This window comes from Lissotriton vulgaris, chromosome 6, assembly GCF_964263255.1.
Source record: "Lissotriton vulgaris chromosome 6, aLisVul1.2, whole genome shotgun sequence".
NCBI classification, from domain to species: Eukaryota; Metazoa; Chordata; class Amphibia; order Caudata; family Salamandridae; genus Lissotriton; species Lissotriton vulgaris.
The window spans coordinates 1,704,706,841-1,704,719,662 of record NC_141694.1 but is presented as its reverse complement, the minus strand read 5'-3'; positions in this window follow the sequence as shown (position 1 = coordinate 1,704,719,662).

Below are 12,822 nucleotides of genomic sequence, written 5' to 3'. Positions count from 1 at the left end.
CAGCTAAGCACCTCAGGGGTATCCAGGTAGAGTGCTGCAGGTATCAGTTGAAGAGCAAGGTCGTGAGTTCCTTCCTTAAGTGGTTCAGTGAGGGAGAAGTACAGAGGTGGAGGGGTAGGGTGTTCCAGGCTTTGTCATCACGGTGGGAGAAGGAGCGTCCTCTGGAGCGGCTGCAGCAGATGCATTGTGTGCTGACCAAGGCCTAGGTGTGCGGAGTGGAGTTTTCTGGAGGCCGGTGGTTCATGCAGTCTGGTCCTTGGTTGTAGAGGGCTTTGTATGCATGGGTCAGGAGCTTGAACTGGCATCTCTTCTGGATGGGGAGCCAGTGGAGGTCACTCATGTGCTGGGTGATGTGTGTACTCTTGGGCAGGTTAAGGGTCAGTCTGGCTGCTGAGTTTTGGATTGTCTGCAGTCTTTGCAAGAGTTCAGTGGAGGTGCCAGAATAGAGTGCGTTGCCATGGTCGAGTTGGTTGGTGATGAGGGCCTACGTCACAGTTTACCTTGTGCTGATGGGGGCCACCTGAAGATTTTGAAGAGCATGTGGATTGTAAAGAAGCAGGCTGTGGTCACAGTGTTGACCTGACATTTCATGGAGAGTTCACTGTCTGGTATGATGCTGAGGTTTTGGGTGTGTTTCAGTGTCGGGGTGGGTCTGAGCTCTGTTGGCCACCAGTAGTCATTCTAAAGGGCGGTGTGTCTGCTGAAGATCAGAACTCCCATGTTGTCCCTGCTCAGGTTCAGGCAGTTGTCTTTCATTCTTTTTGCGAGGTTCTTCATGGCAGTTGTGGAAGTTGGTTTCCGTCAAGGTGGGTTTCGTTGAGAGTGAGAGGAAGAGTTGAGTGTTGTTAGTGTAGGAGATGATATTGATGTCTTACGATCTGACGATGCCTGCGAGTGGGGTCATGTAGATCTTGAAGAGGGTAGGGCTGAAGGGTGAACCTTTGGGAACTGCGTAGATGGTGTGTTTCGGTTGCAATGTGAAGGGAGGGAGGTGGATTCCCTGGGTGCGTCTCTTGGGGATATGTGACGTTACAATGCATGCCATTACATTGCATGCAGTTGTAACGCCAAACTTTACCCCGACTTTCTGTCGGGGGAGTGCTGGAAGTTGGAATAGATTCATTTTCTATTCCAACTCCAGTGTGTGCAACAGTAGGGAAGGTGTTGGAGTTAAATCCAATACCTTCTACCCACTGCTGCACACCTTTTTTGTTTCAACGGCATGCAGTTTAACTGCATCCATTGTAACGGTTGCGTTGTAAAGGCTGCTTCCCATCTCTTGAGGAAGGATGCCATCCATCTGAGTGCATCATCTGTGATTCCAGTCTGGTGAAGTAGATCGATGAGTGTGTGGTGGGAGACGGTGTTGAATGCTGAAGAGAGGTCCAGGAAGATGAGTGCAGCAGATTCTCCTCTGTTGTATAGGGCTCAGATGTTGTCTGTTGCTGTTTTGGCGCTGTGGTTGGCTCTGAATCCTGATTGGCATGAGTCCAGCAGTTTACTTCTTTCCAGATGGTTGGTGAGTTGGAGGTTGATGACTACCTCCAGGACTTTGGTGAGGAGTGGGAGGAGGGAGATGGGATGTCAGTTCTGGAATTCTCTGTGGTCTGCCGAGGGATTCCTGAGGCAGGGTCTCACTTCTGCATGCTTCCATGCATCAGGAAAGGTGGCTGTTGTTATGGAGGCATTGCTGATGGTGGTGAGATGGTGGCTGATCCCTTTGCTTCCAAGGCTGAAGAGTTGGTACGGGCATGGGTCAGTTGGTGCTCCTGAGTGGATGGAGTTCATCAGGGTGGCAGTTGTTGTTGAGCTGAGTTGTTCCCAAGTGATGAGCTGGTGGTGGGTGGTTGTGGTTGAAGGGTTGCAGAAGTGGTCAGAGCGTTGTATATTGAAGTTTCTGTAGATGGTTGGTATCTTGTAGTGGAAGTGGTTGGCAAGGGAGTTGCAGAGTTCCTGTGAGGGAGGGATGACGTTTTCTGTTGCTGACCGGCAGGTGAACTCTGATGATGGTGAAGAGTTCCTTAGTTTGGTTAGCACCGGTTTCGATCCAGCATTGCATGGCCTCCTTTTTGTGGTTTTGAGTTGATTGTGGTAGTCATTTATGGTTGATTTGCAGGTGGCCCAGTCAGTGTCATTCTTGCTGGTTCCCTACCTTCTTTTCTGTTTTTATACCTGTATTTTGCTGCACTGAGTTCTGGCATGTACCAGCTGGCCGGTTTGGTGGGTCTGTGTAGTTTGGTTGGTTTGGTGGGGACAACTTGGTTGATGGCGCTGGTGATTCAGGCGTTGGAATTCTTTATTGACTGGTCCAGGGTGGTGGTGGTGATGTTGGGCTGAGCGGTGCTGAGAGTGTCGGTCCATTGTTACTGATTTACCTTGGTCCGGTTGTGATGGGGATTGTTGTGTCAGTTGGGGGCATGTGTATTGGACTGGCGAGGGTGAAGTGTACGATGGAGTAGTCTGTCCAGGTGAGTTCTGAGTGTGGCTGTATCTGGTTCTGTTGCTGGACATGAAGATGGGGTCTAGTGTGTGTCCTGCTCTGTGTATGGGATAGTTGACAATTTGCTTGAGGCCGATGTTGTCAAGTCTTTCCAGGAGGTCTGTGGTGGTGTTGTCGGTGGAGTCATCCAGGTGGAAGTAGAGGTATCTCAGGAAGATGTCGTTTTTGGATTCAACGGATGCAGGTGATGAAGTTGGTGATGGCCTTGCTGAGGCTGGTTCGTGGTCCTTGTGGTCTGTATGCAAGGGTGCCTCTGTTGGTAGCTTTGTCGTTGGCTTGGAGCAGGAAATTCATTGTTCCATAGTCCGCGTGTGTCGCCTTTGGAGATAGTGCAGGTGATTGATTCCTTGTGTATGATGGTGATGCCCCCCACTTGTCTGTTGTTGAGGTCTGGGTGTTTCATCTTGTAGACATTGGGAGTTGCCATTGTGATGTCAAGGGCCGATGTGGGGGTGAGCCAGGTCTCCATGATGAAGGTCACATCAGCAGAAGTGGTGGAGATAGTGTCCCAGAATTTGGTGGCATGTTTGCAGAGAGATCTGGCATTGGTCAGGACACAGTTGAGTTGATCCGGTGGGGTGTCAGCATCTGGGGTTGGCTGGGCATTGTTCGATACGGTGAGACGGTTCACATTAACAATCAGCCACAGATATATGGGAAACCCTTATTGCACATGGTCTTAAATCTGTATACAAGTGTTCAGAGAAAGACAAGTCCCTCAACCTACTCAACATCTCTTCCAAAATGAATACCTTACTACGGTCAATATTTTTCAGTTTCAATCGTCTCACAGTTACTGAACCTACATTGAGAAATGTAGATGATATGAGTGGAAAAGTGGGTATTGTAAACACTATTTACCCTATGGAGAGAGTTTACTCTGTATCAGACTGTTTGCAGACAGTGAAACCATAATGAGAAATACACCAAAAAATATCAAGTACTAATAACAATGTAAACTCAACCCAAAACTTGTCCAAAAGGTCTTTTAAAGCTAAATATACATAAGTAAATACGTTAGTACCTACTGCACACAGTCTTCTATCTTATGTAAACATTGACATATTGAGATGATTCTGTCTTATAATGCAGTATTCTTTTACTGATACTAGTGGTTAATGACTCTGATTGTGTCCTGGGCTCTGCTAACCAGGCCCAGGGCTAGTAACTCTGGGCTTCACCAAAGACAACTTTACCTTGCTTCAAAAGATTAAGGAGTGGACTCCCTGAAAGCAACAAGTTGAAAAGAGCTTCAAGAAGTCATCTACAACACCACCAAAAAGACAAGTCCAGCTGGCCATCTTCACCTGGACTTTAAAGGATTTGACGAGGTGCATTGTGGGAATTGTAGTCCCAACCCCTCAAGAGGCAACTTAGAGCTTCTGGACCCATGGCTGGTGTTTTAGACACTCAGAGACCCTCAAAAGACTTTCTGAAAGAAGATCCGGATGTTTGAGAACATTTGGGCAACTGTTTGTGAAAAGCTCCATAAGTTCACCCACACGACGACAAGAGTCAAGCCTGCGAGGTTGAACCCGGACTCAGCCTGAATTCCAGGTTCACCCAGCTGCAAGCTCCTGAGCTCTTTGCTGCCTCCAACAAAGACAAAGACCTTCAGGAATCACTGAGACATTGTTCTGAACAGACGCCACCGTCAAACTGAAACTTGGCTTGTCGAGGAGCATCGCTCGAAGTCGAGGGAAAAAGAACTAAAAAAGTGACTAAGTCAGGAGGACCGGCTTCAACAACCCAACATATCTGACCCACACTCCACAGTGGTAGGCCTTAAACTTTGACTTGGTCCTAGTCAAGTGCAACTAGATTGCTCTTAATGGCACTATTCACAATTTGGCACTAGAAAGCAACTTGTTTACATTTACTCTTTAAAAATGTATCTCTCAGTTTCCCTACATTGGAATTTTGTAGTTGTGGTGTCAATTTCATCCCAAAAATATTTCCTATTTTTATAAATTAATGTTTGACTTTTATTGTGTGTTGTGTTTTACTTATTTACTGTTTTCGTGATATTAAATGCTTTACACACCTGTCTCCTAAGTTAAGCTTGTCAGCTTGCAGCCAAGCTACCAAGGGTTGAGCAAGAATTGATTTAGTGAGACTTGACTGGACTTTATGTGTGATTGTGGTGTTATTACTAAATTTGGGTACCTACCTGCACCTTCTAATTAAGCACCTTCCAACAGGCATGCATTGTAAAGTCACACATCCCACACATCCACATCTAGACTCTAGTGTGGAGCCCAGGCCTTGCTTGGATCTTTTTTCTTAGTCTGAGAAAAACTCAAAACAGCACCCATTTCCTCAAAAGGGAATAGATATTCACCTAACTATATTATGTATGTGCCCCAGTTAGGAGCCCAGACCTTGTTTGGATTTTTTCATAGACCAAGACAGTATCCAAATAGCACTTGGGTCCTATCAAGCCACTCATGCTTCAGCGCCATAGAGAGGCACACAGACCTGCACACAGCTCCTCACTAGCATACAGAAACACATGTCTGGGCCTGGGCATGAGGGCAAATTATGAATCCTAGAATAGAAAATATCTAAAATTAAAAATAATTGACAATAGCAATATCTTCATTCTAAATATCACTTTAACAAAATTGTACAATATAGTTGCACAAAATAGCTACCTTCAAGCCTCATTACACACACAAATATTGAAATGTAAAACATCAAAAACTAAAAAATCAATGAAGTGTTACAAATATATACCAATTTTATTGGATTAATTCATACAAAACATTATACACATTAAACAATAGAATTAACATATTAATATTTACAACTAAATAAGCATTTTCTATTAATGGAAAACACAAACGAAAATTAAAAAAGACAACAGTAATTAAGCTTTTGGACAATGTTAAAAAAAATATTTAATGCAATGCATTTCCTTTTTCATATGGCTGCCACAAAAAAATATTACAACATAATTCTCAAAAGAAGTCAAGAAGAATGAAAGAAATCCCTAAGCTGCAAATATTCAATATGTGCAGATATCCACCATGAGAAAGCACCTAGAACGTGTAAGTAAATAAAAGAAAATAAATGCTATCAATTATTATCTAACTAAAATTGCAATTTTGAATTATGATTTAAAAATATTGTTGATACTGTTAAAGCAAATACATGTCCCAACACCTTCAATTAAGTCACTTTCACTGACTATCGGAAAAAAAACCATTCTAACTTACCTCGTCTACAACTATAGCGTAGAGCATAATCGTGAAAAACATAGCCACTGGAAGTGCAGAAAGTATTAGTCAAGTCGTTGTTAAGGAAGCGCAACCATGTGAAATATGAATTGGATAATGTAACTTTGCATAATTGCCCACCAAATAAGGCAGAGATTGAGGTCTGCAATATAATTGAGGACTGGAAAGAGCCTCTACAAGTTTCTCTTTTCCAAATAGCACAATACAAAAATCTAGGTGTACAGAATACCAACTAGATATATAGTTAAACTACCATATGTACCAAACGTTTATGTTAAATGCCACCAGTGCAGTACAGCATCCAGATTGCCATTCACTACAGTGACAATGTAAAACAGGGCTTCAGGCCCACCATTGTAGCCTGACTAAAGCATCTCCTAAACTGCATTCAAACTGCCAATATCAACCCTCTTGCCAGGTCTAAACCTTCCTTTTAAATATTATAAAGTACCGCCTTGGGAGGTCTTATTGCTCAAAGGGTAGAGTGCATAGTATTTAAAAGTAGAGAATGTGGAAATTTAGCATTACAAATGTCCTTATAGTTATAAGGCCCAAAAAAGCTATTTTCACTGTTGTAAAGCTGGCTGTTTCATAGGAAAACATAGGGATGCAATATTAAATTTAATAATGCAATGTCCAGCTAGGAAACATATAAAACTTTAATTCTTGTACTCTTTGTAATATTCATTAAACACTCAAATCACTGGTGAAGTAAAATTTTTACTAAACATTAATTAAAAGACACTTTCAGAAAGTTATCTTTTCCCTGCGTAAAGCGCTAGCGGCTAATTTTAATTTGCTTCTAGCTGGAGCCTTCTGAGTGCCTAACGCTGAATGAGGTGGGAAATCTGCTCCCAGAGCAAGAGATACAGTATTAGGTATGGGGAGGTGTTTCTGTACCTCTGGTAGGATAGTCATTTGGGCAGTGCCCAGGAGCTTAATTAACTTCAATGGGGCTTCCAGAGCCATAGGCAGATGTTAAGTGGCACCTGCTCAGGCCCCTTCTTTGTCCTACCAACCAACACCGCTTCAATCAGTGGAAACATAGTTGACCCCAGAACTGATTGGAAATGGTCACAGAGGTAGGGTGCTCATTTCTCTGGCCATACTCCTGAGATGGGCACAAGGACTCTGCATAAGAGGAGAAGGGTTTCCCCATCTTGCATTTAGGTAGACAGAAGCACTGCTTGCTGTAGAGCACTCATAAAAAGTGGGTAAGGTAACCCCTACAAACATCTCCCCACTGGTTAGGGAGGAGTCACAAGTCACCCTCACACACAAGCAGACATAAATGTGGTATTTCCTATACCCCACCCTGAGAACTCTGTAGGACCTGCAGAAGAATAGAGAGGAATGGCCCAGTTGTCTCTGACTTGAGATGAGCCCTGGAGGACTGGGATTGCTCCGTTCTATACATAGGACAAAGAAGTGGACTCCAAAGGTCATAAGGCTGACCTCTTGTTCAGGCTACGGGGCTACAACAAGCTACAAGTTACATTTCCTGCAACTGCCCATCTAACCAGTGGCAACCTCCTCTGAGGTCCTGGGGGGCTTTAGATGTATACTCCTGTGGTGGCCTGGGATTTAAAGGACTAAGGGCCCATTTTAATTCTTAGTGGTAAGGATACTCCTTTGCAACAGCGACAGAGTATACTCACTGCCAAGAATGCGGTCTGTCCACCGCATTTAGATGCGGGCGGACCTTTGGGTTTATCACGGAGGAGGGTACTGTCTGTACCCACCGTGATAAATCTCCTTCGATGACCCTGTGGAGTAAGGGCTTTTGGAGAAATGACTACATGTCTCCCCACCCAATTTGAATGGGCAGAATTGTAGTCATTTTTACTGTTCCTTACTGCTAGGTAAGAAACAGTAAAAACATTTTAATGTTCCCAACTTTGGAAGAAGCCTCCCATGACAAGGGCAGCATTTACAAAAAGAAAATTCTGTTTCGGGATATTCTTTTTAAAAAGAGAAAAGATTACTGTTTCTTACAGGGCTGCGTCTGTAACAAACAGTGACATGGATTGACAGGAACTGCTGTGATGGTTGTTCCTGCCACTGCCTTTATAAATGAGCACCTAGTAGGCGCTCATTTATAAATTTGGCGGGCGGTGTAGTCACAGCCTGGTGGATGTGAAGTCCTCCGCCACACCAATTGTGAGTTCTCCATCTGTCAAAAATTAAAACAGGCCCCAAGTCAGAAGGTATAATCTTTGCAAAGGGAAAACCTGGTTGATGTATCCAATGTGCACTCCATTGCGATCAGGTTCAAGTTTTGCATTGGTCCTAGTCTACCATGACTAATGACTATAATTGGTGCTTTGTGCATTTTGGTGCTTGTTCTATTTAAAACTTTAAAAAATCATAACTCTGGTTCCCCTAATAAATGTACACTGATTTACAAAATAGCAAAAAGGTTATTCCAATCACTCAGCTCAAAACATATTTCAGTCAGTAATGTCTCTGGCCTGCATCATAGCTAGTATGTCAACAAAAGCGGTGCAATTCATAATCCAAGACAGGGGTATTGTCCCATTGAACAGCGCAAGAACCCACAAACCTCTGGGAGTGTGTGGTTGTTCACTGAATGTAAAAACTGTAATTGTAACTGTAATTTACAGCCTTAAGTTCCAGCATTATAGCATCTGCCATGCCCCCTGCACTATGAGAGGATGTCCTGGGGGAACCATCTTCACTGTCAGAGGCTGAGGTGTGCTTGTTTGGCATTTTTCACTGCTGAAATAGCAGTTTGCTTTGTTTAGGGTCTTCCTTGCCCATGGCACACAGTCCTGGCTGCACTTCCTCCCCACCACCAACTATACATTATGCAGGTACTGTGTGTGGGGTTGGCATGAAGGCATGAACACGCGTCCTCCACACCGGCACTGCAGGGAGGATCCACAGTACACCTCCGAGCCTGCCCGGCTGACACAGGCCAATGCCACAGTGACCGGCCAGAGTCCTCACCTCAGCTCCCACAATCGCAGCACGCCCCAGTCATTCAGATGTGCCAGGAGAGCATTGACCGTCATTCACAGCGGTCATAAGAGAAGGTGATTTTCAGTTCAGTCTGGTCCGTGGAGCCAGTATGTGCACCTCAACTGGGGATGCAGTCGGGTCTGCACATTCCACCCTGTTATGTTGTGTTATTGGATCTGTGACACAGCAGAAGGATCCCGCTCAGATTTTCAAAAAAGGGAGAAGGGAGTGGGCAGTGAGCACTGCTGCTATCAGGGTTTGTGCCCCGCTGACTGAGTTGGCAGGCTGGCTGCAGCCTTGGCCTCAGGATATCCAGCAGCCCCTGCCACTGCCGGGCCTCTTCATCTTAACCAAAGCCACATCACATACACTTGAGCTACTACGTGTTTTGCAGAGTGCTGCAACTTCTTCAGGGCTCCTGCATATGCTATATACAGTGAATCTTATTCTTTAAAAAATAAAGAAAAAGAATAAGGAAGAAAAAGAAAAAGAAAAACACATTTACACAAATTTAAGAACCAATACATTAAGATTCCTTCCTATCCATGTCATGTACAAAGCATAGATATCTTTACAGATAAATTGACAATTCGTAAAGCACAAAAAGAACCTACTATCACCCAGTTTATGGAATGAGCCAAATATCCTAAGTTATATTTCCATCAAATCCTTCACAAATGCAATATGAGCACAATCAATTAAATGACTGTTATCATTAGGAGCACTAAGCACAATTCTGTATTTCTGTCTTGTAATCTAGTCACAATTGAATGAGTTATGCGACAGTAATTAACATAATGACATGATATATAATAGACATGATTTGTCAAACCAAACCTCAAATCTCATTCCCACATCAATTTGTTTCCAATTATGTGGTTATAAAACTCTACTCGTCTTCACCCTGTGTTACCTGCTCATCTACCATGTTTTAAAGACACCTGTTTGTGAGTAAGTCATTGAGTCAACCTGCAATATCGTAGCCACTTTTAGACAGGTTAGACTCAAGCGTCCCCACGATGCACAAAGATGGTTCTCTGAAGAACTTAAAGAGAAGAAACTTAGACTCAGACAAGCTGAGCGGCGTTGGCGCCGTGACTATGCCGCTGACAATAAGTCGGTATTCACGTCCCAGCTCAAAGAGTACAAATCAGCCATCCTGCAAGCTAAGACTGCCTATTTCTCAAAAAAGATTGTTGACTCTGCCTCTAAAGCTAAAGACATCTTCTCTATTGTTGAGGAGTTATCCCACCTAGACAGGGTAACCATTAGACCCCTTCCCTCCCAGGAGCTTTGCGAATCCTTAAATCAGTTTTTTATTGATAAAATAACAGAAATTGAACATAGCATCTCCCCCTCTGCCACTGCTACCCCCCCGTCGTCACCCTATGTACCCCCAACCCCCAAGCGATCACTCAGATCCCCCCGATCACAGAGGATGAGTTTTTGACCCTTCTGAATAAAGTGTCCTCTGGTTCCCCCACCGACTGCTGCCCTCCTCATATTTTACGCAAAGCCTTCTCCGCCTGCCCTTCTCCCCCTCTGACACTGTTGAATGACTCCCTCAAACGAGGCCTGGTTCCCAGCTCTTTTAAATTCGCAGAGGTGGTGCCTATCATCAAAAAGCCCAACCCAGATCCCTCAGTCATGAGCAATTTTCGCCCCATTTCTTTACTTCCCTATCTTAGCAAAATCATTGAATCCCATGTCACCAACTCCCTCAGCCTCTTCATTGAGCGCTCACAGTTCCTCGATTCCCAACAGGCGGGCTTCAGACCCGCCCATTCCACTGAGTCGGTTATTCTCTCAGTGATGGAGGAGCTGCGGAGGGGAACCGATTCTAACATCAGTCAGGCCCTGGTACTCCTGGATTTGTCGGCCGCCTTTTACACGGTTGATCATAAGATCTTGATCGACCGTGTCAGGGAGGCTGGCATCCAGGGTTCAGCCCTTAATTGGGTTCGCTCCTTTCTGAGTAACCGCTACCAGGCCGTTCGTCTCTCCCAGTTCTCCGCGGAGAAAGTTGGGATGACATGTGGTGTCCCACAGGGCTCTTCTCTCTCCCCCCTCCTTTTTAATTTACACCTGACCCCCTTATCCAGTCCCTACGAAACAGCAATGTCACCGCATTCAATTATGCGGATGACATTCAGCTGATTTTTTACATCAATTCATCAGACCAATCTGCTTATAATTTCCAGTCTACCCTATGCCACATCAGTGACTGGATGGGGGAGAACCACCTTAAACTTAACCCCGACAAGACCGAACTGGTTCTTGTCGGGGGTGCCTCTAACACTTGGAGGCCCCATTTTTAGCCTACAAGTCTAGGCCTTCCCCCGCTCCCCACAAACTCTGCAAAAAGTCTTGTGGTGATCATCAGCAACGATCTCTCAATGAAACCCCAGATCAATGCTGTGGTCTCCTCTAGTTTCTTTCATCCACGTAAAATTCGAAAAATTGCGCGCTTCCTCATCACCTCGGCCCTCACTTTGACCCTTCTGGTGCTGGTCATTTCTAGAATTGATTACACCAACTCTCTTTATGCCGACATTCCTTCCTATCAATTGAACCGCCTCCCGCTGGTTCAGAATCAAGCTGCGCGGCTAATCTTCCATCAGCCCAGACATCAGCATGTGCGCCCCCTTCTGAAGACTCCCCATTGGCTCCCGGTAGCAGAACGCTGCTATTTCAAACTGGGCTGCACTATCTTTAAAGCCCTAGCTGGCCTTGGTCCTCTTTTCATCTCTTCTCTTCTTCATCACTATGTCCCTCCCCGCAATCTCCGTTCTTCTCAACTTGCCTTACTCAATGTCCCTGCTTTCAGGCGTAAGAAACATGGCAGGCTCAGATTCTCCTTCCTAGCCCCTTCCTTTTGGAATGCACTCCCTCTAGAATTCAGACTCACTGCTTCTTACCCCCACTTTAGGTCCCTTCTGAAAACCCATCTGTTCCGCAAAGCTCATAACTAAGCCCCCCCTCCGATCTGTCCCCACACGCTCACAGCGCCAAGAAACAGTTTGGTGGGAGTTGCGCTTTACAAATACTTTTACATAACATACATAACATAACAGTCATTAAGTTGAATTTGATGTTCCTTCTCACATTTCACTGGATAGTTTTTTCTTTATAAATGTACATTAAGAACTAACAACTTTTTTTACATTTTAGTTAATAAGGATAATTCGGTCTCCCATCCTGACATACTCATGAGGTCTTTCAAAATGTCTCAGTATTGTCTGACCACTCCTCCGAGCATTGACTGCTCACCTAATTTAAATGTACATCCTTTTTATTGTTAATAAATATATTGATCTACATCACCTATTACAGACCTTTTAGTTAAGGTTCAACTTAGCTAAATGCGAGTGATTGTTATTAATGATGTAATAAATCAGCGTATTTCACATTACTAAGATGTTAGGTTAACATGATCAATACGCACTGTTTATTTAATGTAAAAAATAAATCTAAAATCTATCTTTCTTACAGATTATTTTAAGTATACAACTTGTTGCAGCAATCACTGGTGATCACCCTTTCTGCATAAGATTACAGTGAAGAGAAAAGTAGCAAGACAACAATAAATATAATTGTATGACATTCCACCCTTATGAAGTTACTACTTTGTCCGTAATTATCCTCTTCAACTTATAAAACACATTCTTATCACTCCACCAAATCAGTTTTAAACTCCTAAATCAAATGTCAACCCGCTATCCTGTTAAGATTACAAATAACCCTTCCATATTTTGCATATTTTTGCATCAGTGCTACTGGGCTTCTCCAAGGCTTATGACACAGACAACCATGAAATCCCCTTCGTGTCGTGTCTCATTAGATTCCTAACTTTAACATATGGCAGATAATATTCTTGGAAGGGACAGGGTGGGACAATGAAAGTAAATGGAAGGTAGATTTGAAGGCGGTTGCTTTGCACTTTATGGAAATTATATTAGGCTTTGCCAAATTGCATAACAAGGATATATGAATTGCCTGTATAATCCCTGACATTTTAGCCAATTGTTGTTAAAAACTGTGCTGTTATGGTATGTTAGAGATATTTGTAAAGAATAATTGTTACCCTAGGGTGTCCTGGCA